This window comes from Hemicordylus capensis, chromosome 3 (assembly GCF_027244095.1).
Source record: "Hemicordylus capensis ecotype Gifberg chromosome 3, rHemCap1.1.pri, whole genome shotgun sequence".
Lineage (NCBI taxonomy): Eukaryota > Metazoa > Chordata > Lepidosauria > Squamata > Cordylidae > Hemicordylus > Hemicordylus capensis.
In genome coordinates this window covers 57,384,642-57,401,462 of record NC_069659.1, presented here as the reverse complement: position 1 = coordinate 57,401,462, position 16,821 = coordinate 57,384,642, and the positions used below count along the sequence as shown (strand labels likewise).

Below are 16,821 nucleotides of genomic sequence, written 5' to 3'. Positions count from 1 at the left end.
AAGTCTCTCTCCTCTTCCACTTGCTTCCCTTGGCTTTAGACAATCCAGAGGTGGGAAGAGAAGAGAAAAAGGGCAGTGGCAGCAGAAGCTGACAGGCTGCCACCCAGTGAGATAGTAGGGAGGAACCCTCATGAGCCCTGCTTGGGTGGGGAAAGGGAACCTGCAAGCCCTGCCAGCCTTGTTGGGGAGTGAGTGAGAAGGGAGTCTGGGAGCAATTTTCTACACTGAGGTGGGAGTAGGACAGGGGAAAAGAGCTAGGACAGGCTGGGATGAATTGGGAGTGTGGGGAGAGCGGCGAGAACTGGGTGGGGTTGAAGGCCAGAGGCAATGGCGTGTCACCCCACCTCAATTGCCATTGGGGGCTTGGGTGGTGATACTGATTGGAACATTTCAGTCCAGCTCTTATTCTTGTTTACTTCTTTGAGAAAGAAAACAGTACAGCGTGCGAGGGGTTATACTAAGTGGGGTATTGTAATGGTTGCATAAGTAACACTGCCAACCAATAGGTGGTGCTGTTCCATGCTTTACTATTTAGTAAGGTTCTGTATCTTGTCTTAGTTGCTCAGTTCTATTGTTGTTACTCTGAGAGAGCTTTGCCATTCTCCGTGAGAATGGCCTGATGACTGGCAGTTTTCCTGTTAAACCAATATTACAACTGGTGGCAGCAGCTTCGAGATGGCAAAAACCTTATTGTCTGAGAAGAAATTTTCTGGTCATGCTGATGGGCCTGTGATCAGTGAGTATTTGAAGTATTTTGACCTTCTTGTGCCTGTAAATGAGTGGACTGATCAGAAGACCACACGTGATGATGCCCAAGCATGCTACCTGCAGCTGCCAAGTATGGATCGTGGTTCCTATTGGCAACCTTGTCAGCACTTGAAGGATCATTAGAAAAGGCCTTGGCCCTTTTGTGATATCAGAGGGAATGACAAGCTAGGAGGAGACTGGAACCTCTGCATGTGTATCTATGTACTCTGCACAGGCTCTTTGATAGAGTTTTCCCTGCTCCTCTGTGGGGAGGATGCAACTGAGGCTGTTGCAGTTCAACCAAATGTGGAACTTGCTTTGCAGAATGGGGCCTATGCTCAGTGGCAAGCCATTTAATACTCTTGTGTTTGGAATACTCTTGAATTTGAATTGATTCAAATTAAATCAATTCACACATCCCTATAATATAACCTTTTAATAAGAAGTAATCCTAAATCCCATCCAAAATTCACTCGTCTTCTGTTGGGTAAATATGATATTCCCGCCCCCTCAAGGTGTCTTTCCTCTCTCCACCTAAAAATGTAAGTGAGGAATTGCTCCTCAAACTCACCTTGTATCTGCACCCAGACATCCTCTGAACTTTACCATAAGCCAGAGAGCTAAGGGTTGATATGTTTTTGTGTGTGTTCTTTGTTAAATTATTGTAATCCATTGTAAGTCATCTTGAGAACCATTTGGTGGCAAGGTGGGGTGAAAATTAGTAACAAATTTTGCAAGTAAAGAAATATATAACCCAAACTAGGCTACACAAATTGAGGATTAGTGGGATTAGATTGTGCACTGTTGCATATGCTCTCTCTCTCTGTGTTCTTGACATAGACATCATCATTATTATTATTATTATTATTATTATTATTATTATTATTATTAATTCAATTTCTATACCGCCCTTCCAAAAATGGCTCAGGGCGGTTTACAAAGAGAGATAACAAACAAATAAGATGGATCCCTGTCCCCAAAGGGCTCACATTCTAAAAAGAAACATAAGACACACACCAGCAACAGTCACTGGAAGTACTGTGCTGGGGGTGGATAGGGCCAGTTACTCTCCCCCTGCTAAATAAAGAGAATCACCACGGTAAAAGGTGTCTCTTTGCCCAGTTAGCAGGGGATATTGCGTTTTCAGTTATTTAGTTAGTTAGCAGGGGACATTGCGTTTTCAGATTCATGTATTAGTGGAGAGAGAGAGAGAGAGAGAGAGAGAGAACATGCCTGTTTAATTATTTTAAATATGCTCAAAATTGCTTTCAAATAAATATAGCAGTTTAATAACAATATATAATTATGTGGTATAAATATTGTGGTACTAATTAAAATGGAGAAATTAATAGGAGAAACAGATTTTTTTAAAAAAAATCTGCTGATAAGCTATCAGCACACTCCTAGCATGTTTACTCATATTTTGTGGTTTGTGTTTTGGGTTGAGAGAGTTGCTTGCTTGCCTGCCTGCCTGCCTGCCTGCCCAGTTTTTATTATTATTTAAAGGCCATATAACCTGGCCCACCCCGACATTTGTGATCCCTCCCCACAAGGCTTTTAGGCTGGCTATGAGCCTGAAAGGATTCCATTGGGGGAAATGCCACAGTCAACTAAGCCCTATGAATTTATTCAAGTAGACCTAAAAAACCCACTTCCTGAAACACCAGCTAGGAATCAGTATTTGTATGATGCCTTTTTGAAGTAAGTTGTGGCACAACCTCTTAAAAATAAAAAGACTGAAACGGTGACTGATGCACTTATGAAATCTGTTGTGTTGCAGTTTGGTCGCCCAAACTGTATTTGCAGTAATCAAGGAAAAATTTTTTAATCATGGCTGCTCCAGGAAGTCTGCTGGCAGCTCCAGATTACCCAGGCGAAGATTAGCATGGCCCATCCTGCTAGTAATGGGGGCACTAAGCAAGTGAACCAGACCATTGGTTCTATGCTTAGGGTTCTTGTCAGTGAGGACCAGAATGATTGGGATTCTAAAGTTCCGTATTTATTTATTTATTTATTTTATTTAACCTGTTTTTATACCACCCAAAACATACGCCTCATATGTGGTTTTTGTGTACAATACTAGATAGCATTTCACTATTCAGTCAATACTCACTCTATGAGATTATTTTTGGCCTCTGCAAACCCATGACCCCGTGTGACTTGGTGTTTCAGCAATGGGACCAGCCTAAGCTGCTACTCCTGACCCAGGGCAATGTTTCTGAGCATGCTTTTTATTTATTTATTTATTTATTTATTTATAAATTTTCCAAAAATGGCTCAGGGTGGTTTACACAGAGAAAAAAATACATAAATAAGATGGATCCCTTTTCCCAAAGGGCTCACAATCTAAAAAGAAACAAAAGATAGACTGGAGTCTATCCTCCAGTCACTGGAGGTACTGTGCTGGTGTGGATAGGGCCAGTCACTCCCCCCCCCCACTTATATAAAGAGAATCACCACATTAAAAGGTGCCTCTTTGCCAAGTTAGCAGGGAACTTATGTTCGTGACTTGCTAGACACTTTTGCTCATGTCGAACAACAAAATGAGGCACTGTCACTGATCCACCCATGCTGCTACCATATGTCATGGTCCTGTGACCTTTAAGTTTAACCACTGCCACCAAGTAGGCTTTTGGTTTACTCTGGCTGAGTTCACTTTAAAAATAGTTCAGTTTAACCCAATAGTTTCTTTAAAATGTTTGGTACAAAAACACCCAAATAAGCTCAAGGAAACAAATGAAATGTGATCAAAATGCATCCAACTGACCTGTCTTAACACTGGGCCCTAACTCAGAGTCCTCTGCATTCACTTCAGAGTTTCCAGCAATTCTGGCTTCTCCCTGGTTCATCTTAAGTCCTTCTCTCCCTCACAGTTCTGAGGGGTTTAGCCCCAGACGGTTTCTTCTTGCTAGTGAGTGCTTTCAGCCCTTCAGAGAGTTTCCACTCTCTGCTCGTGATTTCACAGCTCTTTCCACAGCCCCAACTCTGATCCTCTCTCAGACTGTGTCAGCAATAATTCAGTTCTGTACTCCTTCTCCAGATTGTATCTCTTCAAATCTTCAGCTTTGACTGCACTCTGAATTCTTCTTCTGACTCTGAACTGTCTCTTTTTATATACACAATTTTTTTCAATGATTTTTTAAACAACCCAATTAGCTTAACTCAAATTCCCTCTATTTTTCAAAAATATAACCAATAAAATCAAACCTCCCTTTCCTTCCAAACTTCTGCCAAACTGTTCTCTCTCAAAAGTGAAACTACCCTTTTAGGTCTAAAAATCAGACATGCACATCCTGTTTTTATATTTAGACTTGGTGTAGCCTTGGATTTAAACCAACAGATCTGCTGCCATTTTATCTAGTTTGGCCCTCATTCAAGATTGAAGTCAGGTATCCTAGAGCTTGTTTCAGCACAGCATCTGTGACCCCAGACTGGTTATTCCGGAGGAAATACCAAAACATTTAGGTCTAAACAATTGGCTTATCCTTTGATTAAATGTAAAGGATCCATTTTGAATGTTTGCCTCAACCTCACAAAATCCCAGGGAGTCTCTCACTATGCTTTCCCTGTGCTTAGACACTGCCCCCACATGCCTATGTATTGCTGCCTTGTTAAACAGACATTATTTTTAATTAATTATAGTAAAGAGAATAAAAGGTCCTGCTTATTGCCCATGGGTAATTATTAAAACGTAAGTATGGCCACATTGACCCAGTGTTTAACAGGCAAAATTCAAAGGCATCTGTCCTTGAGCATAAACTATTTTAATGCCTTTAGAAATCCTTGGAATTAGTATAAGCACCAGAGATCTATAGCAAACATTCAAATATCTGCATTATCTTTTGATTTTGTGCTCCAAAGACCATAATACTTTGTGCTTAAATTGCTTAGGCAGGCGCCCCAATTTTAAAATGATTCAAGGACTTTCTTAAGGATTCTCAAGTCATTTACTCTTTTTGGCCCAAACTCCCTTAGCAACAGCAGTTTTAAGCTCCCGCTGCTCCTGCTGCTGCGATTGAGCACCAGGCACAAAATGTGTAGCTCGCAAATTGTCTGCTCCTCATCTTTCAAACGTGTGATCCTGATAAGGATCTTAATGGAGGAGGGATTTTGCATTGCCAAGTTTCCTATCTGGCAGCTCAGAAAATGCAGCACCATGGCCTGGGCACAACACTGGGGACAGAACTGATTTCAATGGAGATTGTAATAAATGAGGGCTTTAAGCTTATCATTCTTCACAGGCTGTTGTGCTTAACGGCTGCCTTTCAGATCCCAAGGTCTGTGAAAGCACAAAGCTCTGCAAGGATGACAGCACATCATCAGGATGTTTGTGTTTGGCCACATAGCATCACATTGGCTCATGGGCCCCGATTTTGAGCTTCAGCCAAGCACTCATTTGTAAGGGATCTTCATGAATTTTGCTGAGCTTGAGGCTCAGATCAACACAAGGTGAAGTACTAAGGTGACCCTGGGCTGATGATACATCAGCCTTCTCTCTCTTATTGTTTTATCTATGACTTATAGATAAGTCTTAGGGCAGGAAGGGGGGTGGGCAGGGAAATATTACCAAAGCCTCCAGTGAAGGAAAAGTTTATAAGGTTCCATGGATTGGCATTTTGACCAAAGAGTTTACAGTGCCCAGAAACCTGGCACTTTATGCAGCATTTTTGTCAACCGCTCTTTGTCTTGCATTATTAGGGCTGTGCCATTATATCCAATGTTGGACCCAATATGCCCTCTGTTGGACATTATCAGACAGATTTCCAACAAAACTATAGGGAGCACTGACAGTAGGAACTCCAACTGAAATCCCTGCTGCCATGTCAAAACTCTGTCAAATTTCTGATATTCCTAATGGACCTGACTGGACCTGCCCTTCCCAAACCTCTCCTCCTCCTCCTTCTGCACTGGGACCAGGTGGGAGCTAGGAAAGAGGCTTTACATCATCCTCTTTGCTTCCCACCCTACCGGGAGCACTCAACAAACAGCATCCTAGCTACTTGTCTTCTGGCTTGTGATTTTAACTTCCCCTGGTGCTTTGAATTAGGTTTAGCTCCCCAAGAGGCATGGGGGATTGTGGGAATTGTAGTTTTTTTAAAGGATGGAGCCATGGCCATAGAATTTTGAATGAATCAAAGTTTTAAACAGGCCTTTGGACCTTACTGAGTCTTGCCCCCGACTAAAATGTGAAGTAATGGGTAAATACAAATGCAAAATGCAAAGCTGGGTAAATAAATAAAGTTCTAGGAAAGACTGGCCAAGATGATGGGAAGTAAAGGGAAAGGGTGGGTATTATTCAAGGAAATGCTTGACTAAGAAGCAGAAAGTTGCCAGTTCGAATCCCAACTGGTACTATACTGGGCAACAGCAATATAGGAAGATGCTGAAAGGCATCATCTCATACTCCATGGGAGGAGGCAATGGTAAATCCCTCCTAAGAGAACCACAGGGCTCTGTGGGTGCCAGGAGTCTAAATTGACTTGACGGCGCACTTTACCTTTATTCATGACAGGGAAAGTAGGAGGTGTCCATGTTATTGCACAGATTAAAGCAGGAGCCTCACCTGAAATATAGGATGTTAGGTCTTCTCATATGACTATTTCTGATTCATTCATGTTTGGGCGGCTCTTGGAGGACCAGCTGGTCTTTCAGTTCTTTTCTTTAGTGAGAGGTCAGTAGTGGTACATAAGACAAATCCCTGTCACGACATTCAATCTCTGAAGGACAAAACTGCCTTAGTGGGGGTGGGGGAGACCATGCATAGGAACATCAATAGGAAATATAAAGAAAAGGGCGATTCATACCAGCTAGTGGGAAATCGAATAAAATAAATAAATAAATAAAATCTGAAAAGAACAAATGGAGCAACGTTCCATGGTAGTAGGTGTTAGAGCTAGGACCCTGGCAGCATCAGCTCTCAGCTGCAATGTCTCATCGTGACCACGAGGGGTGGGTGTGAGTGTGTGGGTTAGGGTCATGGATAAAAGTGCTGAATTTCCACCCTCTTTGTTCTTCCAGTGTCAGTCTCCATTTTGTCTCTCCAGAGATGGCTGTTTCTTTTGGTCTCTCTCTCTTCAGCCATCAGCTACAGCTGAAATTAAGCTACAGGCTTTTTCACATTCACATTCACTTGTCACTTTTTATTTAAATGAATCCTTGTAGTTCTTCAATCCTAAAGAACTGTCTCAAAACCTATTGCTTTGCTGCTTTCTCACCAAACTGGTTTTGCTTTGCTATTTGGGGACTGAACTGCCATTCTTTCCCTACAAAGGATTATGGGCCCAGGAGCCAGTAAATAAAAGAGAAATGCCTAGAGAGTTAAATAGAAAGCAAAGCAAGGAGAAAAGCTTTGAAAATGGAGACAGCACAAGGATGATTGAAATGTTGCAAAGTCCAGAGTATGAGCTCTGGTCTTTCAAGATGGAGATGCTCCTTAAGAGTCATGGACTTGGCAGTGTTCTGTACATTCAGCGTCCTGCAGATGCAGGAAAGAAGCAGAAAGAATGGGACAGAGCAGATGAAAAGGCATCAGGAATGATTTGCTTGGTGGTGAGTGACCCAATCTTAGTGCATCTAAGAGACAAAGAAAATGCAAATAATATGTGGGAAACTCTGATGGGATTATTTGAAAAGAAGTCTGTGGTTTCCAATGTGCATCTAGTAAGAAAACCAAGCAATAAAAGACTTAGAGAAGGAGAAAGTCTGTCCAAACACATAAATGAAATGTTAGAAATATCTAGTCAACTGCAAGTTCAAGAAGTAATCATGCCAGATGCAGTTTTGATAGGATTGCTGTTGAATAGTTTGCCACATTACTTTGATAGTGTGATTGGTGCCTTGGAAGTCAAGGAGGATGCAGACTTATAATTTGTAATTAACCATTTAGAGGACTTTGATTTTCACAGAAGGGATAAAAAGCAACCAAAAGAAAGTGAAGAAAATGCATTTAGAAACTTGCAAAGAAAGAAGAAATGCTTTATTTGTGGAAGCCCCAAACACTTGCATAATATGTGTCCCAATAATAAAGCATTTGCAGACAAAAGGAACGCAAAGCAAAGTTGCAAAGAGAGTGAGTCATCTGGGAACACAGGGTACAGAACTTATTTATTTATTTATTTATTCATTCATTCATTATTATTATACCGCCTGATATGTACATCTCTAGGTGGTATACAAAATTTAAGATATTTTAAAAATCACAGCTTAATATGCATAAAACATAATAAAAATATAAAACAAATATATTAAAATTATTAAAATTAATTCTAATTAAAAGCTTGTAAAAATAGGAAAGTTTTGAGGGTCTTCCTGAAAACAAACAGAGAAGGAGATACTCTTATTTCAGCAGGGAGCATATTATAAAGCTCCAGGGCAGGCACAGAGAACGCCCGGTCCTGAGTTGCCACCAGAGAACCTGGTGGCAACTGTAATCTGAGCTCTCCAGAAGAGTGTAACAGGCAACAGGGTTCATGACAAAAAGGCGCTCTCTTAAATAGCCTGGACCCAAGCTGTTCAGGGCTTTATAGGTGATAACCAGCACTTTGTATTTCACCCGGAAACATATCGGCAGTGAGTGCAATTCTTTCAAAACCGGTGTCATATGATCCCTTCATGTTCTCCCAGAGAACAACCTGGCTGCCACATTCTGCATCAATTGTAGTTTCCAGACTATGTACAAAGGCAGCCCCACGTAGAGCGCATTACAATAGTCAAGTCTGGAGGTTACCAGCATATGTACACTGTTTTAAGGTCATTTACGTCTAGAAATGAACACAGCTGATGTATCAGCTGAAGCTGATAAAAAGCACTCCTGGCCACTGCCGCAACCTGAGAAATCCGGGAGAGCTTTGGGTCCAGGAGCAATCTCAAGCTCAGTATTTACCTGATCTTTCGGGGGAGTGTAACCCCACCAAGAACAGGCAGATCTAAACCATCTCCTGGGTCCCGACCCTCCACAGTCAGTAAAGGTAAATTTGTGCTTTCAAGTCGGTGTTGACTCCTGGCAACCACAGAGCCATGTGATTTTCTTTAGTAGAATGTAGGAGGGGCTTACCATTGCCATCTCCCACACAGTATGAGATGATGCCTTTCAGCATCTTCCTATATTGCTGCTGCCCAATATAGGTGTTTCCCATAGTATGGGAAACATACCAGGGGGGATTTGAACCGGCAACCTCTTAGTTGCTAGGCAAGTTACTTCCCCACTGTGCCATTAGGTATCTCCGTCTTATTTTGTTATAAGTTTGTTGTCCCTCATCCAGCCCATTACCGCCTCCAAGCAGGCACTTAGGGAAGATGCATACATACATACATACATACATACATACATATTTTATTGACAGTCTTTGACCAAAAGGAAAAAAAATGAACAAGATAATTAAATAAATAAGCTAAAACTTACATAGTTTACAAGAGAACCACATGATAAAATTAGATAAACATGGAATAATGAACAATTGACAACTAGCAAAATAAAAATTCACATAATATATCATCTAATCACCCACATTATCTTTACGCAGTCTGGTGGCTACATAGCAGAACTTAGCTACTGCATAATAAATCATTAGAACTTTATCATCCAGTAAAATTTTTACAAGAAAATCATCAGAGTGTCCCATCATACTATTCATTATTGGCTTGATTAGTTGGTGCCTTGGTTCCTGATAGAATGGATATTTTAACAGTACATGAGCCATATTTGCAACCGCGTCACCACAAGGACACTTCCTTAAGACAAAGAGGCATTCTGCCCTCCCTCAGAGAAGCATTTATAATATTTACCATACTTTCTCTGATAATATGATTACCAGATGAGATAAGCCAAGTTGGGCAAGGGTAAAGAGAACAGCTTGTGGGGTGCACAGTCTGAAGTAGTTTGTCCACTTCCTCAGGAGCCACAAACTGAAAATGAGCCAATCTGATCCCTTAAGAGGAGTTGCTGGATACCTAGACTGTAGACTCTGCAATAACTGTGGAATCCAACTCAGCCCGAATGTGAGAGATTTTATATGCACAAAAGTCATTAAAAATGTCACAGCGAGTGACTGAGCCCCCTCACAACCCTAGACAACTCAGCTGGACTTGAATTTGCAGAAGCAATGCAGGCAGAAAAGAACTGCTTCTTTGCCGCCCACACTGCCAGAGAATAGATCTTCAAATGTGCTCTGTATTGTGCCTGATCAGACTCGCACTGAGGCTTCCTCCACCTATGCTCTAGACGTCTACCTCACTGCTTCAGCTCCCATAGTTCATCTGAATACCGTGGGACTATCTTTATAGCAAGTCGGAGAGGAGTTAGGCTTAGGAGTGATTGCGTCTACTACTCTAGTGAGTTCATTATTCCATGTTTGCACCAGAGCATTGACAGACTCACTAGCAAAGCTAACCCTAAACCCTCCCAAGGCTTCTTGAAATCCTATTGGATCCAATAACCTCCTTGGGCAGACAAATCTAATAGGCCCATGGGTGTGTGGCATTGCTCTCCAAGGTCAAAGAGGTGGTAGGCCTGCTGGAAGGGGCAATTGCAATTAAGTTCCTGAATTACCTACCACTGTAATGACCCGCTGGCCTACCAATGCCATACCTTCGTCGATTCCCCCCCCCCACCTCTGGTATAGCTGCCCCAAGGTCATCCCCCACCTCCCCATCTCTTTTCAACCCAAGATACTAACCTGTATCAAGCCTAACTAAGAACTAAACAATGTAGTGAGCAGGAGTCTTCCTTCCAACAGTACAAGATAATAAGTATATTAAGATATATCTGGGAAAAACAGATGAAGTTTTGGAAGCTAAGTCTGAGAATTGCTGCAGTGGCATTTGCACTGACTCGGGTGCTACAAGCAACCTGATTAGAAAAAGGGGGAGATCTTTACACCTAGATACAAGTTGTAAAATCCCTATATATTTGGCAGATGGAAAACTGATGTTTGCAGAAGGGAAAGGATCTACTCAGTTGCTCTGCAAACTGGAGAAATGAGAAACCATTGGATTAACAATTGAAGAAGCTTTGTATGTGCCTGCTCTAGAAACAAGTCTGATGTCTGTAAAAGATGCTACAGAAAGAGGTTACAAAGTAAAATTTAAAGGAAGGCACTGTTTCAGTACTCATAAACAGGAATTGCTTATGAAAGCAGTTTTACAAGAGAATGGATTGTTTGAAGTAGAATGTGTGACTAGAAAGGCCAAAACTGTGAAAGAATGCACACACAAAGGATGTCTGAATCTGGCACAGAAGGTTAGGCCATAGAGATGCCAAAATGATATGTCAGGCTGAAAAGTTGCATTTAGTAAAGGGTGTAAAAATAGCCCCCTACAGCACTGAATCAAAGTGTGCATGCTGTATAAGAGCAAAGGCAACATGGCTTGCTTTTCTTCCACACAAAGAAAGAGAAACACAGCATCCTTTGGATCTGATCCATAGTGATGTTTGTGGACCTATGCAAGTTAATGCATCAGGAGGTAATAAATATGTTCTTTCATTGATGACTATTCTAGATAGACATATACACACCTGTTAAGTGAAAAGAGACAAGTACTAACTAGAAAGACTAAAAGAATATGTTGCAAGAGCAAGCAACAAGTTTGGGGGAAAGCCACAGATCCTCTGCACTGACAGTGGTAGCGAATACACAGGGAGGAGGGCACTGAACACCAAAAGACTGTTCCTTAGTCAAATTTAATGTCAAATTAAACCAGTTGCTAGTCAATGAGGGATTTACCCAAGGAAAGGCTGACCCTTGCTTGTAATTGAGGTTCAAAGACTACAGATGGACTTATATACATACTTCCATTGATAATTTGATAATTCGTTATGAAAATAGAGAGGACAGCCTTGAAATAATAAAGCACCTGAATAGTGAGATAGAAGTAAAAGAATTTGGGCCTGTTTCACACTATCTTGGAATACACATAAAGAGAGAAGAGGATGGAAGCTATGTGCTTAACCAAAAGCAGAAAATAAATGATTTGCTGGAGTATTTGGGACTTACAGAGGCCAAAAAAATGAATACACCTATGGAAACAGGTTACCTAAAACAGAAGGAGAGTGAACTTGTGCCAGACAACAATGAGTACAGGACAGTGATTGGAAAACCTTTATATGTAGGTATGATAACAAGACCAAATATAGCTGCATCTGTGGGACAATCTATCTAAAGTTGCCTGCTAGTAGTGGACCCAAATTAGTAGGTTATATGGATGCAGACTGGGTTAAAGATCAAACAGACAAGAAGTCAATCAGTGGTTATCTATTATTTTATGGTGTTGGAGCAGTCAGTTGCCATAGCTGCAAGCAATCAATAGTTGCTTTCTCAGTTACTGAGGCAGAATATGTATCTGCCACTCAAGCATGTCAAAAGGTAGCATGACTGCACAAGCTAATGTTGAATTTCAACATAGATGAACCAAAACCCACTGAGATGTTTGAGGATAATCAAAGCTGTATCCAAATCTCACAAATGGAGAAAATTAAATTTAGAACAAAACAGATTGAAACCAAACATCATTATGTGCGGGATACATAAGAAAAGGGACTTGTAAAATTGATGTACTGTCCAAGTGAACAAATGGTAGCAGATGTGCTAACTAAGCCATTGCCCATGGATTGTTTCAAAACTTTGAGAGAGAATAGACAGCAGCACGAGCTGATGAGTAGGAGTATTGGAGCTAGGACCCTGGCAGCATCAGCTCTCAACTGCAATGTCTCATAGTGACCACTGGGGTGTTTTTAGGGTCATGGATAAAAGTGCTGGACTCCTCCCCTCTTTGTTCTTCCAGTGTCAGTCTCCATTTTGTCTCTCTGGAGATTGCTGTTTCTTTTGGTCTCTCTCTTCAGCCATGAGCTACAGCTGAAATTAAGCTGCAGGCTTTCCCACATTCATTTGTAACCTTTTCTTTAAATAAATCCTTGTAGTTCTTCAATCCTAAAGAGCTGTCTCAGGACCTCTTGCTTTGCTGCTTTCTCACAAACTGGTTTGCTCTGCTATTTGGGAACTGAACTGCCATCCTCCCCCTACAGTAGTATGGCTGATGCTAGGGTCTCTCAATATGAAGTTTCAGGGTGTGGATTTAAAAGCACAAAAGGAAGTGCAGTTAAACCATATGTGACTGTATCAATCTGCAATTCCCAGAAAGAGCCCAGAATGTACCCAAGCCTCATGCAAGCATGCAGTGAAGGTCATGGAGTTTAATTTTCTGCTCTAAATCATCCAGCATTTCCTTGAGCACATTCAAAGAGGAGATTGTTTAACATTTCAAGGCAGTTACATAACATTTACTATTGCAACTGAGCAGGTAAGAAAGTCCAGAGGTACATAGGAAGTGAGGCCTTTAGCCCTGCTGGTCCTAACTGGGTCAGTTTGGAGTGTAGAGAACACTAAGTGCCCCACAACCTGTGGAAAAATGTGGTGGGAAAAGAGTTCATTTTCCAGCTCAGTACAAACCTCTTCCAGTGTGAATAAGCAGCAGACCGCTTAGTCATGACCCAATATCTCATTTTCTTAGAGAACAAACAAAATCTTTTAGTGCGAATTAGTCCTTAATCCCGAGTGAATATAATCAGAATTCAGCAGAGTGTGACACCACAAGAGCTTGTTGAGTTCGTTCTAACAACAAATGAGAATTGGAATTTAATTATCAACTTCTTTCAAAGAATGCTTTATAAAATTTTAACAGGGTTTGTTTTTTAAAAAAAATTAGAAGGACCTGACAAACACAAAATGATCTGGCACTTTCAGTGTTCCTGGGAAAATATTGAATTTTCTAAAATAACTGGTCATGCCGTCAGATGTACTTCAAACATTTGTGCAAGACAGCATTTCATGGTGTTCATGGTTCTCTCCCCCAAATCATCTCCGACATGTTTATTTTGGCACTGTTATCAGCACCTCTTTGTTGTAATAAGCTCGGGGGATTGCTACAAATAATTTCCAATGAGTAATTCTAATTAGTGGCTAAAGTTGTCATATTTCCTGCTATCTAAAATTAGATCAGAGAGCTGTGTAGAGATGAAAAAATCCCTATTAACTCCCCAGGCTTCCAGTTCTTATTTGTTGGTTGAAATTACTGTTTTAAACATTATCACGGAGTATCTAAAGAAGTCTGGAATCAGAGGTAATAGGAGACTTGCAAGGGGTGGGGAGGGAAGGATTTCGCACTGTTTAGGGCTTTTAGGGAAATACTCTGGACCCTAAAAATAAATCTAGTCAAGCAAGTTCTGCTTAGCGATGGAATAAAGGAATACAGCAGCTCTTGAGAATACATTTAATTTATAAATGAAGTATAAAGTGAGAAAGAAATGTTCAAGTTCAAATGTTTCCTAGTACCATCTTTCCACAGTAGTCTTTACGTCTGCTCATTCTCCACCAGTTAGTAGTGTTCTTCTCTAAGTGGCTCTGGATATCCTAAAGAAGTCTTGAGGCCCGTTCCCTAAAGGTGGTGCTGGGGGACTACTGCTTAACCTCTTGGCAGTTATGCTATGGGGTTCTGCAAGGTTCCATTCTTTCCTCTATGCTGTTTAACATCTACATGAAACCACTGGGAGAAATCATCCAGAGATTTGGCTTGAGGTGTTATCAATATGCAGATGACACTCAGTTGTTTCTCTCTTTTTCATCAGACACAGGTGAAGCAGTGACTGCCCTGAATTGGTGTTTGGGTGCAGTAATGGACTGGATGAGGGTGAATAAGATGAGACTCAAGCCAGACAAGATAGAAATACTGTTGGTCGCTGGTTCCTCTGCCCGGCTGATTAGGTGTTGTAACAGGTCCACTGTTTCATCTGCTGCTTTACAAAGGCGGCACTTGCTGTTTGTTGTTGACTTTTCTACTTTTGCATTTGTTTTTAGTGCCTGTTCTTGTGCAGCCAGTATTAAACCCTCTGTTTCTTTCTTCAAGTTGCCATTCTTAAGCCATTGCCAGGTCTTGGTGATGTCTGATTTCCACTTATATTGTGCAAATATTGACCATTCAGGGGCTTCTTTCTCAATTTTTCTGCTCGGTTCTTGACTTGTTCTTTCTTGTAGGCCTACTTTGTTTCATTGGTGTTTATTATTTATCATTTGCCACCGGCTCGTCTGGTGGCTATTCAGGGACGGGCCTTCTCCATTGCTGCCCTGAGGCTTTGGAAAGCGCTCCCTAGTGAAATACGAGCCTCTCCATCTCTGATAACTTTTTAAAAGTCTTTAAAGACGCATCTGTTCACCCAGGCTTTTAACTGATATTGTTTATTGTTTTAATGTTGTTTTTAGAATATTGTTTTAAAATTTTAAATTGTGTTTTAAATTTCTTGCTTTTTAAAAATTTTTGTTTTTGTTTTTAATTAATGTTTTACTTTTAATCTTGTTGTAAACCACCCAGAGATGTAAGTTTTAGGTGGTATAAAAATATGTTAAATAAAAATAAATAAATAATAACATAAATTATTATTATTATTATTATTATCATCATCATTAATCATGGAGGCAAAAAGAAAAAGGGAGTGCTTCCTTTTCCTACAAAAAATGCATGAAGGAGAAAATTATTAGCTCAAATGCATATACACTCAAATGCAGTCACCCTCTTGATAATGTTATTGAAAAGGCAAATGCTGCACTTCTGGAGATATTCTTCCTGTGATTTAGGTTGGCACCAATGATTTCTGGTGTTCACATTCCAAAAGGAGTACTTTTATTTTGCTTTCTCACACTCAGAGTTGGCTCTTTAATCAGGGTTGATGAAGTTCTTGCCCGAGGCAGCAGATTATTGAGGGGTGGCAGGAAGCCAAGTTAGACGGTGGAACAGTTACTGTTGCCAAGGATAAGGAGGAGGACTGGGTGGAAAGAGCAAGGGTGGCAGGTAAGGTGAAAGCTACTGAGGGATGGTATTTGGCTCAGGTTCCCCATAGTCTTGGGCTACCATTGCTCAGACTTCATGGCTGATGTTGTATTACAATAATTTTTGCATGTTTTCTCCCTTTGAAAGCAGTTAGAGGTTTGAGATGATGTTTGAAATTTATTATATCAGAACCAAATTTCACTGTGATCTCCCAGTATTCAAGGTAATAATAATACTACAGTGCTGTTGGGTTGTTTTATTTGCTGCTTGTTTCTGTTTATGTTTTTATGATTCCCTTGAAAATGGAGTTCACACCCCATTTTGCCAACTCAGTTTTCCAAATGTAGTATACATGTGGGGTTCACACATGAAACCGAGATCTGTACCCTGGATATGCACTCCAACTTTCCTTTTGATGACTCAATAGAGATATTAAATTAGCTTATATTTTAGTTCCCTGTCATCTTCTGCAGTACAGCCAGGGGCTAGGGAAGCTGAACTGTTTGCTCCCAGTTTGCTTCAGACAATTCTGTACATAGGCTTCAGACAAACTTGGAATTGTGCCTTTAGCATTTAGAATGTTGTCTTCCTCTATCACTTCATGTAATCCTGGAAACAAAACACTGCATGTGTTAATATCCTTGGTCATCATTCACCAGCAACCTGAAGTCAATTTTGTGCTGCTTTATGGCACTTTACTGACACGTCCTTTCTGTTCATTGTAAAAAATGAGACTGTAAAGCTCTGGTAAACCAAATTATCATACACCACACTGGATGAGTTATCTGCTCTCTACATATATTGGTTTTAAAGCATTAAGTCAAAAAAGGAAGTTGGGTTTCTTTCCCCCTGCAGACAAGAAAAAAAAATGCTGAGTGCTTTTGTTTATAAAGATATATAATGGAAGAAAATTCCTTGGAACACAGGAATTGTTAGAAGGTCAAGGGTGCTTCAAATATATGCAAAAGATATCAAACTACATATCAAGAAAGGTAAATCATAGGTCAAGGTGCAAGCATGATAGTACATGATCAAGTTAGATGCTTGAGTGAATAAAGAGAGCAGGGTAATCGTCAAAAGATAAGCTAAATCCCATGATTATATGTTATACCAAGATGAATAAACTGGGAAATCTACCACAAGGTGGATCACCCGGTAGCAAGAAAGAAGGAGCCAACTGAGTAACCATCCTGTAGCAAAAGGGTTGCAGCTTCAGGACAGATGTGAAGACAAAAACCTTGGACCACAGGTGGTCCAAGA

The 16,821-nt window shown here is 40.7% G+C and overlaps 1 long non-coding RNA gene across 1 annotated transcript in view; it reads left to right on the top strand.

Moving 5' to 3' along the window:
- Positions 1-609: 609 nt before the first annotated feature.
- The window catches only part of LOC128349100 (uncharacterized), a 117,563-nt gene continuing 101,351 nt past the window's right edge, over positions 610-16,821 (top strand). Inside the window, exon 1 of the long non-coding RNA XR_008318553.1 lies at positions 610-736. This is a non-coding gene — a long non-coding RNA (uncharacterized LOC128349100). The remainder of the gene's footprint in view (positions 737-16,821) is intronic.